The sequence below is a fragment of the Diadema antillarum genome, unplaced genomic scaffold (genome assembly GCF_040938485.1).
Source record: "Diadema antillarum isolate AM-2024a unplaced genomic scaffold, OU_Dant_1.0 scf00000162, whole genome shotgun sequence".
Taxonomy (NCBI): domain Eukaryota; kingdom Metazoa; phylum Echinodermata; class Echinoidea; order Diadematoida; family Diadematidae; genus Diadema; species Diadema antillarum.
In genome coordinates, this window is record NW_027271051.1 from 2,604,054 (window position 1) to 2,622,446 (window position 18,393).

An 18,393-nucleotide genomic window follows, 5' to 3' on the forward strand; every position below is an offset into this window, starting at 1 on the left:
AGAAACAAGCATTGATAGTTGTCAGCTCTTTAATTGATTTAGTGCCTTCCAAACGAAGGTGTCATGTATATTATATATTTTGTGTAAAGATTGTTTTCCAAGTATTGCATTCTTTCTCCTTCTTCCAGCAGTTTGGGAGGAGGCTGTGGTCAAAGACTGCAACAGGATCCAAGGTGCACAAAGCTACTTAAGCAGTGACTTTAGGCTGTGCAGGTCAAATCATTACTTCAACATCACGATTTGAGTGCATACGGGTCTATCATGTTCAGGCAACGGAACACATTGCTCATCGCTGGATTCGTCAGCTGCATTGGCCTTGCCCTGTACCCAATTGTCTTTGCACCAATGCTCAACTCATCAGGATGGAGTAAGTATTCATTCTCACCAGTCTGCTGTGCCTTCCATTCAGAAAGACCCCACCCCCACCCCCCCCCCAAAAAAAAAGAAAAGAAGAAAGCATGAGGAAGGTATGCTTGTCAGAAAGAGTGAGAAAATTCAAACTGTATCAAAGGCTGGATGTCATATACTCGCCCTGTCCTAGAGGAATCTCTGCAGCTACAGAGGTCAAGTGACTGCAGTGCCATTTGGAATGCTATCTATTGTATACGCCATATTTAGTGAGTCTAAATTTTCGCGAATCGGGACTACCCGACGATTTCACGAGTGGTTAAATTCGCGATCGTGGAGTACTGTACTAAAAGAAGAAATGTATACTTGTCTGTGTGTGTCACATTCATATTGGGATCAGAGTCTTTCATTTTGCGAATAGCACCTGACTCGCAAAATTCGCGAAAATAAAAACCTCATGAAATATTCCGCATATACAGTATATCCTTGGCCTTATTCAATTACCTGTCAAATCAAAGTGAACCCCCCCCCCAAAAAAAAAAAAGAAAAGAAAAAAAGAAAAAAAAAAGAATCCCTACATCATTTTAGATTTTTAGATTTAAATATAGACTCTTCATCAAGGAGTACATTTGATTCCAATTCTTCATGAAAGTGATCATTAATTATTTTTTGACCAAATAAAAAGGTACTTGATTTGCCTATTGATTGAATCAGTCTATGAACTTGGTATGCCCAATGCCCTTTGTAGCTGTGTCAGAAAACCCACCTTGGTGAGCTTCCTTTTGTCAAGAACAACATTTGATATTTTATAGATGCCAAATGCTTCGCGAATTGGGAGTTGAAGAAAACTGTTGGTCTGTGAGCTACAAGCATGGAATGTGCCCAGAAAAACTAAGGGCTTTAGAAGACAACAAGAAACAAAGAAAACAGAACAAAAAATAAAAGCACAACAAAAATGAGACAAGTCACACCTAAATATGAAAGCTCTCACAACAAAAAATGAAAGTTTTTCTCATCTGGCAGGTACTTATCACTTGACAGTATTGGACATGCCTGTACTAAGAGATGTAATTGCCATCTGTCGTAATCCACATATGAAAGTATTTGAATATGAAGAAATTTTTATTCTCTTCTTAGAACATGTGTGTATTTGACATCTGGGTCTTTTTTTAATTATTATTATTATTTTTTTTTGACAGAGGAAGTTCAGAGAGAAACAAGGAAAGGTGTAGATCAGAAGACGATACAGCCAGGTGGTAAGTATACTTTTGTATGTTACTAACAATAAAACAGAGAAATAGACATGAAATTTCTATTTTCCAGTTTGGCATAAATGCTCCAGTCCTAATGTTAGCCTGACTTTATCAGTTGAGTGATGGTGTCCTCAAGGTTATCGCACCTAACTTTGGTTGCAAGAAATGATGTATGACGTGATTATGATATTTGATTAGCCTCCCATATCAAACTATGATTGCAGACACATGTATATCAAATAATATTTGGCAGAGTACCTGTCAGTAGTCTCAAAATTTTGCTTAGAGTTTTGTGCTATTGGTAGGGTGTGCTTTCTAGTTCATAGAATGCACATTGAATGTTCATTTACAGTGTGTCTTGAGAGATCAAAACTCGCTCAAACACACACACACACACACATTTGTTTTAAAGGGATCGTATCATTTTGGTTGAGACCTAATTTCAGCTTTCTAACATTTTTTTGGTGAGATAATGAGAAACCTCTTGTATGATATGAAAGAGCATGTAATTCTACTGTATATAGAATTCAATGTTTGTTTGATAAAAAATGGTTTTGAAATGGCTGAGATATCAAAACAAGATCGATTTTAATAAAGTGTGGGACCCACACTTTATTACGATCGCTTTGTTTTACTTTGTTTTTGGATTTTTCAGACATTCCAAACCGGATTTTCGTCAAATAAACTATGAATTCCTCTTAAAATGGTATGCTCTGTACCATATCATAAGTGTTTTCTTGGTATCTTGCAAAAAGTTAGAAGCCCAATTCTCATCTCCACCAATACTGTACCATCCCTTTAAACTTTAATGAATTATGATTATTAAGTGAATCGATATATAACATTGGTTGCATGTACTTCATTCTAAAGTAAATTATCTGTTGTGCCAGGTAAATATCATCTCTACACATGCTGCTGCTGTCTTCCAGGGACATGTTGTTTGTGATAGTTTCTGGGGTTTTTTGTGTGTCTTGTCTTGATTTTTTTTTTTTTTTTTTTTTTTTTTTACAAAGCTATGATGTGAAAATATAAATTGCAGTTTTCATGTGATAATTGAGACATGCTTTATGAGCACCACCACTTACATGTTATTGCACATCCAACAAAATTTGATATCACAAACTGTTTATGTGTTATTTTCACCACTTCATTGGGATATTGGCTGAAGCACTTTAATTGTCCCTTATTGACATGAAATGATACCTAAATCCACAGGGCGTAGTGTAGTTTGTGGGACTACACAGTAGAGTGATATGCTGGCAGTGATAGGCCTATGGATCCAGAGACTCCAACTCTCCCGCTTTCGACAGGAGATCTCCTGCCGAAAGCCCATTTTTGCAAAATCTCCCGTTCTCCCGCTTGAGATTAAATTTCTCCCATCCTGGCTCTGTGTCTCCTGTTGGAAAGGATTTCTTTTTGCTATCGTATGTTGAAAAAAAATAAGCCTTTACAGCACCAGAGAACATCTAGAACCCTAGGAACTTCGCGCTTCGCACACATCAATTTGGAGTCTCCCATTTGCTAATGGTTTCGGGCGGGAGAATCTCCAGATCAAAAGGTGCTTGGGGTTGGAGTCTCTGTGGATCGCTAACATCTCCTCCTCACCCATGCACTTATTCCTTTTAGTCTACACAATGTCATAGCATGTGTGTACATGTTCCTGTTGCTCGGTAGATATCAATTGGTTTAAGAGTGATTGTGCATGGTTTAGTGTAATATACATATAAACACTATACAGCAAATATTTCGCGATGTTTTTATTTTCCCGAATTTTGCGAGTCGGGTGCTATTTGCGAGTCGGGTGCTATTTGCGAAATTAAAGACACGTAAATATTGACTCTGATCCCGATGTGAATGTGACATATGCGTGTACATTTCTCCGTTCAGTGCAGGACTCCACGGTCACGAATTCAACCACTGGCGAAGTCGTCGGGAATTCCCAATTCGCAAAAATTTAGACTCTTGAAATACATGGCCTATACAGGACTGGTTTCATGTGGGGTGATTTGCATGGATCTATACCAGCCACCATTTAAGTGGAAGAAAACTTGTTGCCCAACCCCTCCTGATTAAAGGATGGGGGCCGATGCGCTAGGTTTTTATTTACATTTAATATCTAGACTAGATTAACTGCAGTTTGAATTTGTGATTAAAAGAAACAGCAATGAAGAACCTGCCCTGACACTCTATTCTAAATCAACAAACAAGAATAGAACATTTGATATTGAGTCAGAAACTCCGAGAATACAGGTTCAAGTGATCATTCATTCTCATTTTTATGTTTCAAATGTCCAATTGTCTGTTTGTGCTTTCATGAGACTGGAACAGTGGAAGCCAGCATTATCCTGCGTGTGCTTTCTTTGTAGTGCAGGATTACACTCTGCCGCAAACTGTGCCATAATGTCTTGTGTAACCTGCAAGACAAAGCATACAGTTTTTATCATTTTGTGTGCGTTTGTGTGTGTGTGTGTGTGTGTGTGTGTGTGTGTAAATATGCAAATGTGTGCAAATGTTAATTTGATAGGATGAATATGGAAGATAACATGCCGATTGTATATACAATCACTTTTGTGTCATTTTTTCCTCTCTCTCTGGTAGAGCATAGTTATTCACAAAGGTTTCAATTCATGATATTTTCCTCCACCTACCGAGTACTTCTTCTGAACACATACTAAGAGCTAGCACTTGTTTGTTGGCTTGTTTCATGTTCATTTTTACCTATGCTTTTCTGGAATTTACTACTGTATACGCTATTATTTTTTCGTTCAGATATTTTCGCGAATGACGAGATCATAGACATTTTTGCGAGATGTTGTTATTGCGTATCGACGCCGATGCTTACATTAATGCTCTATATTAACAAAGCGCATAGAGACATTTTCTCGTGTTGTTAAATTTGCGATTTAACTGTGATTCGCGAAATTCGTGAAAATAAACCCTCGCAAAAATAACAGCTTATACAGTATTCTGAGCAGCAGCAAACCATTTGATTAGCCTAATTTGAAAATCTCCTACGCAGGGACACATTAGTTAGCTAATTGCTCAGTATACAAGGCATGAAAGTTTGATAAAAAAGAAATCGACGAGCAATAATTATTAAATAAGCATGGTACTTCAGGGAATGTGTACTTTCTTTCAAAAAAAAAAAGAAATCTTGTGAAATTCTCTGTATATATTCCTTATATTGTTCTATGCATGTGACATCATCAATTGTAGTAGTCTTCCTATCCAGCAGTGACTGCACAGAAACTTTAAATATTCATAACTTTTGAACGGATTGTCCAGTTATTTTCCTCAAACTGTCACTGATGTGTTCTACTTATGTTGCTGCATCATCTCAATCCACATGTACTTTTAAAGTGGATGTTTTCGCGCAACTAATTTTTCGCGCTCGGCGGGGTAAGAAGAGTTTCGCATGTTTTTAACTCTGCGGAATCAAGTCATCACCTGCTGGAACATATAAATGGCAAACAAAGTATTCGTGTGCTTTTATTTTCGCACTAGTTTTGGGTTGCGCGAAACGCGTGAAAATTTCAACACCGCGAAAATTTCCACTTTTACAGTATATGAAGGTGAACTTGTCCTTTAATCATCCGAATTGGAAATGAATCTAAAAGTTGTTTCACTAGAGACCTCTTCTATCCAAGGGGTCTGGGGAGCATGCTCTTATGAACAAAATCCTTCTGTCAATGGTTGCAATTCCCCTCTGTCCCCTTCTTCTGGGACCATGGAGGTTGCCAAAATCAGAAATGTATACAGTCAATGGATATATAGAAGTGTATATGGTAATTGGTTGGATGAAAAATGAAGGTCTATTCATTGCCCCAAGCGGTCCTATTTCACTCCTTCTTTGGGCTCATTCCTGTGTTTGTATTGCACAGAAGTTATAGAAAGACTTGCATCTGAATGAAACAACGTTTGGGCTGTATCCAGGGATTTTAAGTCTTTTTGTTTTCATGTCTGGTATTGTTTCTTTGTGTGTGTTCTATTTCAATCCAGGTCAACAAATATTTGTTGACTTGCATCAGTAATGGAACTGGAGATTTATGAACAGTGGTGGATCCAGAGGAGGGGGGGGGGGCGCACCAGGCACGCACCCACTCTTCATTTCTGGCTAAAACAAAAGAAATCAAAAGGAAAAAAGGGGGGATGCGTGCGCCCCCTTTAATTTCGCAAAGGTGTCACCCCTTTATGGAGTTCCTGGATCCTCCCCTGATGAATACAGAGTGGCATGCGGTATGTTTTATGAATTTGAGATAATCAACACTGTGAATGGCAGAAATGAATGCTGCAAACAATAACAACAACAACAAATACAGCAAATGTATGAAGCTTTGCACTATGGAGTATCTTTTGAGGTTTCTGCTGAATATATCCCCTAAAAAACAACTAAACAGCATATAAATAAAACCATTCACGCTGTAGCAAAGGTTTCTGATTAATCTTCCCCCTTTCAGAAAAAAAGGACAAATAGATAAAAACAGAAAGAAAACAAGGCTATGTCCCAAGGGCTTCTATGGAAACCTGAAAAAAATTGTCTGTTTGTCATGCTTTTTGAAAAAGATGCCATAGACAATACTTTCTCCAGGGATGTTGTAATCTCTTCTTTCTTGCTTTATTTGGAGTGTATGTGCCAGTTTTCCCCCCACACTTAATATCAGACCACGTTCCTCATTTGTGGGTGACCTGTTTTGAAATTCTCCAAACAATATCTTTCTGTATTATCCTTCTCTGCTTTTGACGCACTTCAAGTTCAGGCCTAGTGCTCACTAGTTGCCTGCCTTACCTCAAAAGATCAAGTCTTCCATGAAGAAGCTGTAGGGGCTGCAATTTTTTCAATGCTGCTCCAGTGCATCCTTCCGGGCACACAAACAAACTGAATTCTGCCTGGCCCGTGGGGGCCGGTTCAAAATGGACCAAAAATTCTCCAACTGCAACTAGAGCTTGCAGCTTGTGGCGCTGCTAAGTGGAGCTTTAGGGTTGAATCCCCAAATGGCGAGGCAGTCTTAACTTCCTCCCATGCGTCTCCTTTCCCAGTTGCCTGCTACAAGCAAACGAAAGACTTTGAATCAATAGTTAAGAGCCTCAAAGAGATGGTGGTAGTTCAACAGGATTTTCTATTTGCATCTTTGGGAGAAAGAGAGACAGTCAGACAGAGGAAGAGAGAAAAAAAAAAAATCGCACCAAAGAAACAAGAATTTACATCGCAGCAAAGAACTCAATTCAGGCTTTCCTCCCACATCACCTGGCCTGAAGATGCGGGAGAGCCAAGCACCTGTCTTCAGGTGATGTGCCGTGCAAGTAGATCAGAGTTTGCATTCAGGTCGATGCTGCGCTCAAAGCATGGTGGCAAAACAAATTTTTCCCTTCAGCTGGTATTTGTCTGTGTATTTATTTTTTTTTTTTAGTGCTGATGTCTATCTTATTTGTGTTTTTTATGGTAATATATATTAACAAGGCTCATCACTTACATTTTTTTTTTTTTTGTGGCCCGTTTGAGCCACCAGTATCATCACATTTTAGTTTCTGGTGACCTGACAGTACGTTTCTGTTTTCTGAAAGAATAAGAAAAGTTTAAAAAATGGAATCATTTATGAAAATAAAGAAATGATCTATGATAATCAAGTGAAGATTGGCAGGTATGATAAAGTACTTTAAGTACCACACAATTTGACTAAAAATGTAAGAAAGAAAAAAAATAACATTACAACACATTGAAATGATTCATAATGATAATTATGTGTAATTTGGCAAATGTATGATAAAAGGGTTTCTGATACCACATACTGTGACTACTTTCACTATATTCATGAAATGAGTAGTTTTAACATATAGGTATACCTGAATCTATTATTGGATGAAGAAGATTTGGTGATGAGACGAAAAAGTTTGGCCAAATTTTGCTGCAAAATAAACTGATTTTACCACGAAGACTAGTAGCAATCTGTAGCATCCCTAGTTGCAGCAGCAAGCTGAAATGCATGCAGCTATCAAACACTATAAAGCCACAAGTTCTCCCCTATTCTCCAATTGTGTGCACAATTTGTGAGACAGCCTTTATCATTGTGATCATTATCTTTTTCATCCATCAGCAGTATATATGATAACATTACCAGTCAGTATTAATGCTTTCATTATGTCATATTCATACCATTCTCATTGTTGCTATCAATACGTCATCATTGCCAGTGTCATTACATGCAGCTCTTGAAACAACAGAAGGTTGATATTTATTGTTTCAAAATTTTAATTCATCCTTTTCTGGTAATGCTCAGGATTTTGATAGTTTTTGCTGTCTGTATGTGTGTGATGGAAAAAGGATTTGCATGAACCTTAAATTGTACTTTATTTATAGTGTGCTGTAAAGTACAGGCCCATGCCTTGATAAGATATATGTAATGATAATCGTAATTACACAAATGAGTGAAAGTATGTGACTATGATTTTTTCACTTTTTGTTCTGTGACAAGAGCTAGATATATTAAAAGCAAATGCTACTTTGTCCACTTTATCATAAATCAGTTCAATTTGTTGGCAGCATGTTTATGTACTGCATGTCCCCCCAAAAATTACAATTGGACTTTCCACAATGATAAGTTTAAAAAGAGCGAATCAATCTAAATGAGATTTCAAGGTATGAAACTACATGTATGACTTATTTAATACCTACATCTTACAGAAAACCCCATCCGATTTGCTTCACTGGTCAAAGAGAAATGAGGATCTTTGTAGAGCATGTCAGGAATCCCTTCCCTCCAAGTTTTGTCCATTATGTTCACAGTTCCAAGAGCATCCAAGTGCTGGACTGGGAAGAAATGGACCCATGACATGCATTACAATGATCCACATTTCTCTGTGACCACTAAACAAAATTGAATTGATTTTTTTTTTCTGCAAAATGTAGGTTAAAAGTTTTAGTTTGTTTCCCTACAATAGCATTCAGATTATTTAATCATTTTGAAAGTTATCAATGTGGAAATTTGATTGCATATTTGGGGGGACATACTGTACATTGCAAAAAGCATATTAGGCTTATGGTTCTTAGAAGTTTAAATCATGCCAGAGGGAAGATGTCACTCAGCAGACTCTGACAAAATTTCAAGAATGCCACGAAAGTAAATACCAGAATCTCTCATACGCATCACTTGGGACAACCGGTGATCAATCAAACTTTTTTTTTCTTTCTTTTTTTAGTGCTGTCCCTGTTTTTTAACAGTTATATCTTGCAGCAAAATAGCACCACTCAGTGGTTTACAGCTATTAAAGGGGAATTCCACCCTGATGCTATGTTGTTTTGTATGAAAGCAGAAAAATGAGAGAGTTAGATTATTGAAAATATAGGGGGAGGGGAATCAGATGCACAAAAAAAAGTTATGCTTTTTTGAAATTTAGAGAGTCAAGACAAATTGGCAACTCTTTATGACATAGATGTTGAGCAGCTCTTTGTTCGGTCTGAACACAAAAATTCACAAATTTCTTTTCAAATTTGTTTTTGGTTTAAATTTTATGATAAGAGTAATGCATGTCCCCCCTCAGCGGATAAGCTCTGTCCGTGCCAAAATGTGTGAGAAAAATGAAAAATGAGTGAAATTTTGTGTACAAAACAAATGGAGAGGTGTTCAACACCTATGACACACAGAGTTGCTAATTTGTTTCTCTGATCTTTCTGTTTTTCATACAAAGCCACATTATATCAGAGTGAAATTTCCCTTTAAAAGTAAAGAGCTGTCTGCTTGTCTTCTTTCCTACGGCATCAAGAAGTTCTTCTCAACCGACGACGAGATGGATTGCTGCTTATGACGTGCCAATTTGCCTGGAGTAATTTCTGCCGTGCATATATCAATTTAGCACTGCCGCAATCTGCTTGACAACACGGGACATTTATTAGCAACATTTACACAAATGTGAATATGCCTGTGATTGATTGCTTACGCGTTCAATTGACATTTATTTGAAACAAATGGAAAATTGGACTCTAATTGTTTCTTTAAAGGTGCATTTCCCATTAAAAAAAAGTAATATGAGGGAAAGCAATCAGTGACAAGTTTACCTCTTTTATAATGTAGCAAAATTTCCTCGCTGGGTTTCAGAAGTGAAATATGTTAATCATTGAAAATTTATATGTGCTTGCCTCAAGTTAGTAGTGCCTTGAAAAGATTTTGAGAGATGTCATTTGTTGTTGTTGTTTTTGAAGGGGGGTTAAAAGCAGTACAACTCATAATTCTCATCATATTTTGGATCTTCACCCTGTCAAAAAAACAATGACCAAAATGCAATGAAATGCAATGAAATGCAATATGTTTCAAGCCTTTTAAAGATTTTTTTTTTCACTCATACAATGTACCTCATGTACATGCCACCCAAAATCAATCTCCCTGAATGTGATATAAAATGGAATCCCATTTCCTTGGTTCTTCCTGTATTCACTTTCAACGTCATGCTAGGTTTGTCAAAAGCAGGGCATTGCAATTACACTATCGATATATCTTTCACCACAATTTGATCGAAATCCTGGAAGCATTTTTAACGGCCATAGTTGTAACAGCACCCATAAATCATTCCTACCCCCTCCCGAGAGACATAACTTCTTCCCAAAGAATAGTTCCTCCCGATGATTTTCAAAGCCTGACAAAGTCAAATGAAAATGGTTAGAACTCTGAAAGTGATGCGATTTGCATCCACTAGTGCACTGTCATGAGAGAATTTTTCATGAATCTTGCATGCAAGTGATATTTCACATTCTTGGCATTTCGTTGCCGTTGTGGTTGTTGGGTTGCCATGCTTCTAATATTTAGCTGAGCCTCTCTTTCTTGTTCCCTCTCAATTCATGTATTTCTCTAGTCCTCCTCGCTCTCTCCCTCTCTCCCCGTGTCTTTCTCTCTCTCCCTCAATCCCTTCTCTCTCTCTGTCTCCCCTCTCTATTTCATTCCTCTTTCTAATCTTAGTAACTTATCATCGATCTGTCTGTGCAATGCGTCTTTTTGTCTGTCTGATGTTTTCCTTGCCATCTTGTCTGTCTGTTTGTTCATCTACTGTAAAAGTGGACATTTTCGCGCGACTAATTTTTCTCACTTGGCTGGTTAAGAAGAGTTTCGCGTGTTTTTAATCCCGTGGAATCAAGACATCAACTACTGAAACATATGTGACCGTGCACCTCAAAACGAACATAAAGTCGCACACACTGATTTTGCGTGAGGATTGAAAATTGAGTAAAATGGGTCAACCTAGCCGAACTTGAGTTTTTCATATTTTCTGAAAGGGCAGGTCTTCTTTTACATTATGCTAAAATTTGGTATCATAAAACGGGCAGGAAAGTGTGGTTTTTAGCAGTTTATCTCGAACATTTTTGGTAGAATAGTGTGACTAGGTGTGTCTTTAGAATCCCTTTTTGGTTTCTGAAAAACCTTGTCCACACTCTTCACTTTCAACTCTAATAACTTTTGAAAGGATAGTGTTACTGCTTTGAAAGTTGGCATCAATTATGGACAGAATGTGTTAATGAGGCATGCATAATTTCAGTTTAATCTGATAATCCCTTCATTGTGGTTACTCTGTTGGTTTACTTCCTGTTTTTTGTCCCATTCATCGCACAGCCAGCACGGTTTGGTAAAGATTAAGTGCTTGAATAGACACTACTTCAGAGCCTCTTTTCTCAGTTCACATTTTCCTGAGTTTGTGCTTTCTTTCCAATATTTAGATAGGTTAGGAGAGTCCATTTGATTTGAGTTATACATCATTTTAAAGCTTAGAGTCTGCTCTTTCAGAATATGGTCTTAACTAAGAATTCATGTCTGGCGACTTTTTGTGTGTTTTGAGGTGCAGTGTCACATATGGCAAGCAAAAATACTCACATGCTTTTATTTTCGTGCTAGCTTCTGGTTGCGCGAAATGCACAAAAATTTCAATTCAATACCTTGCCTTCTGTTTGAATTTTCCAGTTTGGTGCTCAATATTCATTAAAAACAAAAAAATGAACAAACAAAGAAAATGACTGAGTTTTTGATACAAGAGAGTAGTTAATAGTTATTATTACATAACGCCTAGATAGATCCTTGTCATTTGATTGGGTGTTTGATATTGATCATTTGTCTTGTGCAATTGTGGCTTCATTTGCCGTGCAACCTTGGATCCATGCGATTTGCTCCATTGCACACTACGTGTGTAAAACGCTTGTGTTTGCAGTGCGCATGTGATCAAGCATATTGACGAGATAGCGCGCTAGTGTCTAGCTAGTGCTCAGCACTCTCTCAATCTTAGATCTCACACATTCTCTCTTGTTCCTAAATTCATAAAAAAACATGAGTGACAAGGATCTATTTTTGGGTGTTATATATAACAAATGATAAATGTCTTTCATTCGTGCAAAGGACAGAATATTTCATATAGCAAAAGATGAAATTATTGATCCATTCAACGAGGTGAAGCCAAGTTGAATGGATCATTTCATCTTTCACATCATGAAATATTACTGTCCATTGTACTCATAAACATTCATTATTTGTATACTATTTGACACACACGAATATTGTGTGTGTGCATCTGTTTGTGTGTTTAGTGTGTATAGCTTCACTTTCGCAACTTCCATTTCTTCCTTAATTGTAATCCTAAAAACAGACCCTTCTGAGCATTGTAGTTCCTGTATCTTCCTTTATTACAAAGGAGGCCGACCAGTTTGTGCTTTTTCAGTGAATCAGCCTGGCAGCCAAATATTGGCACCCGAATACTTCAAATGAATAATGGATGAATGCTAAGTGAAGCTAGCTGAATGGGATTGGGGCAAGGGAAAGGGGGAGGAGGTGTGGTTATAGTGGAGGTACATTCAGCTACAACTCCAATTTCTATTCCACCATTTCCTCCACCCTGGAATAATGTTGTATGTCATAGGGTTGTCTTTTCTCTTTAATTCCTCAGTATCATTTTCTTGCTGTTGTTGTTTTTTTTTTTGTGTGTGTAACCATCTCTTATTCTGGTTTCCTACTGGTATCTCACACATGTGTGTATGGTATCAGGGCTCAAAATTAGCTGTGGCCCAGCTGCCCAGTGGCCCAGGGCCACCCAGTTTCCAAAACAGGCTGTCTGACAGTGGCTTGATCAGGCCTTTATATGATTCAAAATTTATTGTTATGTTTCCATTTATTTGGGGCCACTACATTTCTTTTTTGGGGCCCAAAAAATTTCAGATCTAAAGATGTAGTGACCCAACCAAGCCACCTGGGGAAAAAAAAAATAGTGAGTGTTGAGCCCTGATATAGTATTTACCTATTTAAGGGAATGCTGTGTTTATACTCAACAAAGTGTAGTTGTGACAAAATTTATTATACTGGTATTAAATTATATTAAATTTTGGTGAATGTATCTCATCAATGAGAAGACCTTTCTGATTCCCGAAGAAAAGGATTAATCAATGATATCAAGAAAAAAGAAATGATGGGAAGTACATGTACATGTACTTTGAACGAGAGAGTGTACAAAGAACCCAACTATTTCAAACGAACAAAGAAAACATCAAATATGGACAAAAGCGAAAAATCAACCCACAAATATTTCTGCATATCACTACTTTGAGTATCAATTTGAAATCATAAAACTTCAGCCAATGATTTGGTATTTCCATCAAGGGCATCTGATTGAATAACAACTTGTTTGTGCCCTGCAGCTCCATCCAGATTTTCCAATAAAAAAAACACAACAACCCAGAAACAAACAATTAAGTTTCATGTTGATTGAAGGTTCTTTAAACGAGTGCCATTGAAAATTATAGAGTGTAGTTGTGTGAAGCCATATACGTGTACCAGTATTCGTAAAAATAATTGTTTTTTGGGGGAAAGTGAGTGATGATGATGAACTATGACTCGTGAGTGAAGTCATAGATGAAGTACTGTTAGAGGTCACACATCAGTTTGTGCAGTCATCATCAATCAGCATCATTTGGCAAAGACAAAGTGGTCATTGTATGACTCAGACTTCTGGGATAGAAACAGAAAACATGTTTTTATAACTTGTGACAAAAACTGCACAATAGTTTGTTGTCTTTTTTGTTTTGTTGTTATTTTGTTATTGGAGAGGAGGTCAAATGAGAGTATAAGGATGCCTTCACATGAGTGCTTAATTTCTGTTTTATATTTACCACAAGAGAATTCTCCTCTGAGCATCCAGCACCATGGAATTTATTCATTTTTCAGGACACTCATCCATCATACTTTCCCAACTTTCAGTCTAAGTGTAAAAATTAAAGCCAGCTGAATTGATGTGGACCCTTATAATGCCTGTAAAAGTACTGAGGTACAATTATACTTTAATATTCTGATCGTGGTTCATTTACACTACATCTCACTGATGTATGAGATACGGTAATGCATTGATTCACTGGCGTAGCTGGGGGGGGGGGGGGGGTGATGGGGGCGGTCGCCCCCCTAAGATTTGGACCGGGGATTTTGAAGGCGGAAAAAAAAATTGCGTGTATACTGTATGCACGTACATGAAGCGGGTCTTTGAACTTAGACAGTTTTCCAAATATGCCACAAAATGTGTGCACCAAAACGTTTAACTGCAATCAGAAAATACAGAATCTCCCTCGTGTAGGAGGGAGAATAGGGCTTATCCCTTCCCACATCCTCCTGCTTTGTCTCCTTCCACAGACTTGCATGCTACACCCTCTTGTGCATGCTTTTTCTGATTTATTGCATAACAGACAGCGTTCATGATATTCATTGTAAGAATAATGGTGTACAGGAAGTTTATTTAAATGATAGCATTTTATAGGCAAATTGTTAAATGATAATCCACATCAAAATATACTGCTACTTTAAACAAATGCGACTGCTTCAAGTCGATAAAACGCGCAGAAATATGCATCAAATTGCATGCGCACCATTTACAATATCAAAATGCAAAAAGTTATCACTGTGGAGGGGGGGGGGCACCCCCCTCCCACCCCATCCCTCGCTCGCTCTGCTCGCTCAGGCTCGGTTGTGTTCATGATATTCAGGGTAAAAGTTAATACAAGAAGTTTATTTAAATGACATCATTTTATAGGCGAATTGTCAATAATTACATCAAAATATACTTCTACCTTAAACAAGTGGGACTGTTTCAAGTCGACAAAACACGCAAAAACATGCATCAAATTGCACCATTTACAACATCAAAATGCAAAAAATTTCCACCATGGGAGGGGGGGGGACAACCCCCTTCCACACCCTCCCCCTCCCCTCGCTCGCTCCGCTCGCTCGAGTTCGGTCGCGTTCATGATAATTAGTCATTGTAAGAATTTTACAAGAAGTTTATTCATATGATACCATCTGATAGCCAAACTGTTCAATAGTAATAGACATCAAAATACATTGCTACCTTAAAACAAATGCGACTGCTTCAAGTCGATAAAATGCGCAAAAACATGCATCAAATTGCACCATTTACAACATCAAGAACTAAAAAGTTCTCACCGTGGGGGAGGGGGGACATTAATACAAGAAGTTTATTTAAATGACACTGTTTAATAGGCAAATTGTTCAATAATAATCTACATCAAAATATACTGCTACCTTAAACAAGTGGGACTGTTTTAAGGCGATAAAACACGCAAAAACATGCATCAAATTGCACCAAATTGCACCATTTACAACATCAAAATGGAAAAAGTTCTCTCCGTCGGAGGGGGGACATCCCCCTCCCACACCCTCCCCCCTCGCTCGCTATGCTTGCTCGCATTCAGTTGCTTCGCTCCTTCGCATACTAACCGCCCCCCTCCTAAGATCATATCAGGGAGGTGTCTCTTCTCACCTCCCTGATCATATCCTGGCTACGCAGGTGCAATGATTAGTCCCAGAAACTGTCTTTTGATGTGTTTTGTTGTGTGTGTGTGTGTGTGTGTGTGTGTGTGTGTGCGTGCGTGGTTTTGGGGTTTTTTGTGTGTGTGGTGATGGGGGGGGGGGTGAAGGGCTATTCAAATTGGTTAATGACTCGACAGTGAAAACAGAGATTGTTCAAAGACTGAAACTATTCTAAAGTGATCTTCTTCTTTTTTTCACCAGTTCACACAGCATTAATCAGATTTTCATTTCATATTGTATAGAGCAGGTATAGATTGTATGTGAAAGGGTATTTTGATGACTGGAATTTGATTTTGATAAAGAGTGGTTGATAAAGGTTGGTATGTGTATATATGTTTAATTTAACAAGTGCTATCAATGTTCAGTACAATGTACATGTAGTGTACTATGCTCTTACTGTATAGGTCTCAGGCTTCAGAGCACAAGTATATGTTTGATGTAACAAGGGTGTTATAAACACTGCCACTTTATTGAATCTGCTGGGAATGTGAGAAGTTGTAAACAGAGGCATTTCTCCCTTGTACGCTCTTGTATTCTGTCAGTTGTGAGTGAATAATTTCACACATCACACCAAAAGACGGCCTAAAGTTTGTTCTGATGGGCTGTACTGTCGCAGGAGAGATGGTTCATGCCAATGGCCGGAACGCTGCGCATAACATCCATGCTCTTGGGAGGAAATACTACACCCTTCTAAAAGTGGATGGAGCGAATTGTGATGTTTATTGTATTGCACTCACGAGTAAAAGTGTTAGCTCTCACCAATCACAACAAATCATGGTGGAGTTTCTAAGTGGTCTCGTTAGATGGTAGGGGAAAGACATGGGTTTGGGGAAGACAGTGTGTCTTATACCTTGTTTTTTTTTTCCCCTAGGAAATGTGGAGTGAGCCACCCCAGGGAGATTATGCCATTGACCGTCTGTGAAAAATGATACTTTTGAGTCTTATTGTATATGGCCATGTATCATGAAATGGAGCGTGTCGCTTAAATGGCGGAAAGAGCCTGAAGTGAGAATGGTCAGAGTTAATGCAGGGGCTAAAAATACTGTTCCTGGGAAAGTCTCAAGAGCTATGAGAAAAAAAAAGGATTTTTGTGTGCTCAATATAGCTAAGTTTGTTTCCTCAAATTCTTATCTCTCTTTTCCCAACACATTGTACTCTGTTCAGAATGATAAACATCACTGCATCCTGTTTTCCATCAGCTAATTTTTGTTCCTTTTTATGTCAATCTTTTTCTTGTGTGAATGGTAATTGAGTGCTCTGCCATTTTTCCTCTTGATGTTCCTGAAGTGATTCCTTAAAATTGATTCAGCCCATGTTATTTATTCTCCGTTGATGACTGTCAGGGGTTATCATATGATCTCTTTCATAATGCAATCCCTTTATTCTGTGTGTCACAGGAATGCGAGTGTGGAGCGACCCTTTCAAGCCGCGATCGGACAAGTGAAGGGGTGCAACGTCTGTGAGATACCAGTGAATGTGTTCAGAACAATGTACAGAACAACAGAGGGTACTGAACTACTAGTTACACGTATATGAACAGTCAAGAGGACTCTTTGACAAGTGATCGCAAACCTCTGTGAGTAGCTGGACGGACGTACAGACGGACAGCCATCGGTTGGAGTGTGGTCAAGGATGTCTTGCCAAGAAGTCAGCAAGAAAAAAAAAAAACAGAAACGTTTGGAGTTGTGATATTGTCCATTTACATGAATTTGATACTTCCAGGGGCTACCAAGAGTTGACCTGGTTGAAATTGACCAACATGCATTCTAAGCATTATTTCAACAAAAAGGTGACAGTTGTACCGACTTTTTGAGCAGTGCCATCTTGTGTGTTATCTTTCATTTCTGGGACAAACGGAGGGAAATTTGCAAATTCTAATAAGCCAGATGCAGTCAAATCTCTCTGTCAGGAACACAAAGGGCACTGAAAAAGCTGTTGCGAGGGTTTAATTTGTTGCAAATTTCGTGAATCACCCTTGGGCTGTGAATTTATCAACATGCAAAAATGTCGCTACCTGATCTTTATTGCATTAAATTTACAGACAGGCATGACGCAGTGTCAAATCATGAAAACATCATCTTGCAAAAATGTCTGTGACCTCATTCACAAAAAAATATCAATACAGTGGACTCCCGTTATAACAAAGTCTTCGGGACTGGCAGTTTTCTTTTATTATATCGAAATTTCGTTTTAGCCGAACAAATAAACAGTAAAATAACAAAGATCTGGTATTGTTGCGGCCTGAATTTTTATTTCGTCGTAACCAGAATTTTGTTATTACCATGTTCGTTATAACAGGAGTGCACTGTATGTGAAAATAGAGCATTTACAGTGAAAAAGAGAGAGTTCTGCAGACTGGGAGTGTGTTTAGATCAGGGACCTGTAGCATAAAACTATGGCAACTTTACAATTGATGGTCACTTTGCAGTCAATGGTAACAATAAGTGATTTCTTGGCTATGGAGTAATGTTGCTATGGTTGTTACCATTGATTACAGAGTTATCATTAATTGTGAAGTTATCATAGTTTTATGTAATGGGGCCAAGGTCATTTGCAAGAATAATCTATACCTGAAGATGGTGCAGATCAAATGCTGCAGCCTTTGTGCACAGGTTAGTTGTTGTGCTTTGACAGACTAGAAAACAAAACAAAACAAAAAAAACTATAAGCGTTCATTTCTATACGAAGGAGATTTTATAAGTGCAGTATTTTCCCTGGGCAAGATTCAGCCATATGTTCTTCTTTTTATTTGTTTCATTGAAATCGATGTCACTATCTTGATATTCAGTCTGCTTTTGAATTTCCTTGCTGGAAAAAAGCTGTTAAATTTGTGACACTTTTTCACTGTCTCCGTGTGCAGTATATGCTGCAGCATGGACAGTGTATATTTCCCAAAACTGTTTGTGATATTACACAAATATGGATTGATGAATAATAAAAATAAATGATGTAGCAAATGT

The 18,393-nt window shown here is 38.0% G+C and overlaps 1 long non-coding RNA gene across 1 annotated transcript; it reads left to right on the forward strand.

Annotated features, from left to right (window-relative positions):
- Nucleotides 1-263: 263 nt before the first annotated feature.
- On the forward strand, nucleotides 264-16,955 carry LOC139722246 (uncharacterized). Its single transcript, XR_011710277.1, has 3 exons — nucleotides 264-367; nucleotides 1,548-1,604; nucleotides 16,831-16,955. It is a non-coding gene; the product is annotated as an uncharacterized lncRNA (long non-coding RNA).
- Nucleotides 16,956-18,393: the final 1,438 nt, after the last annotated feature.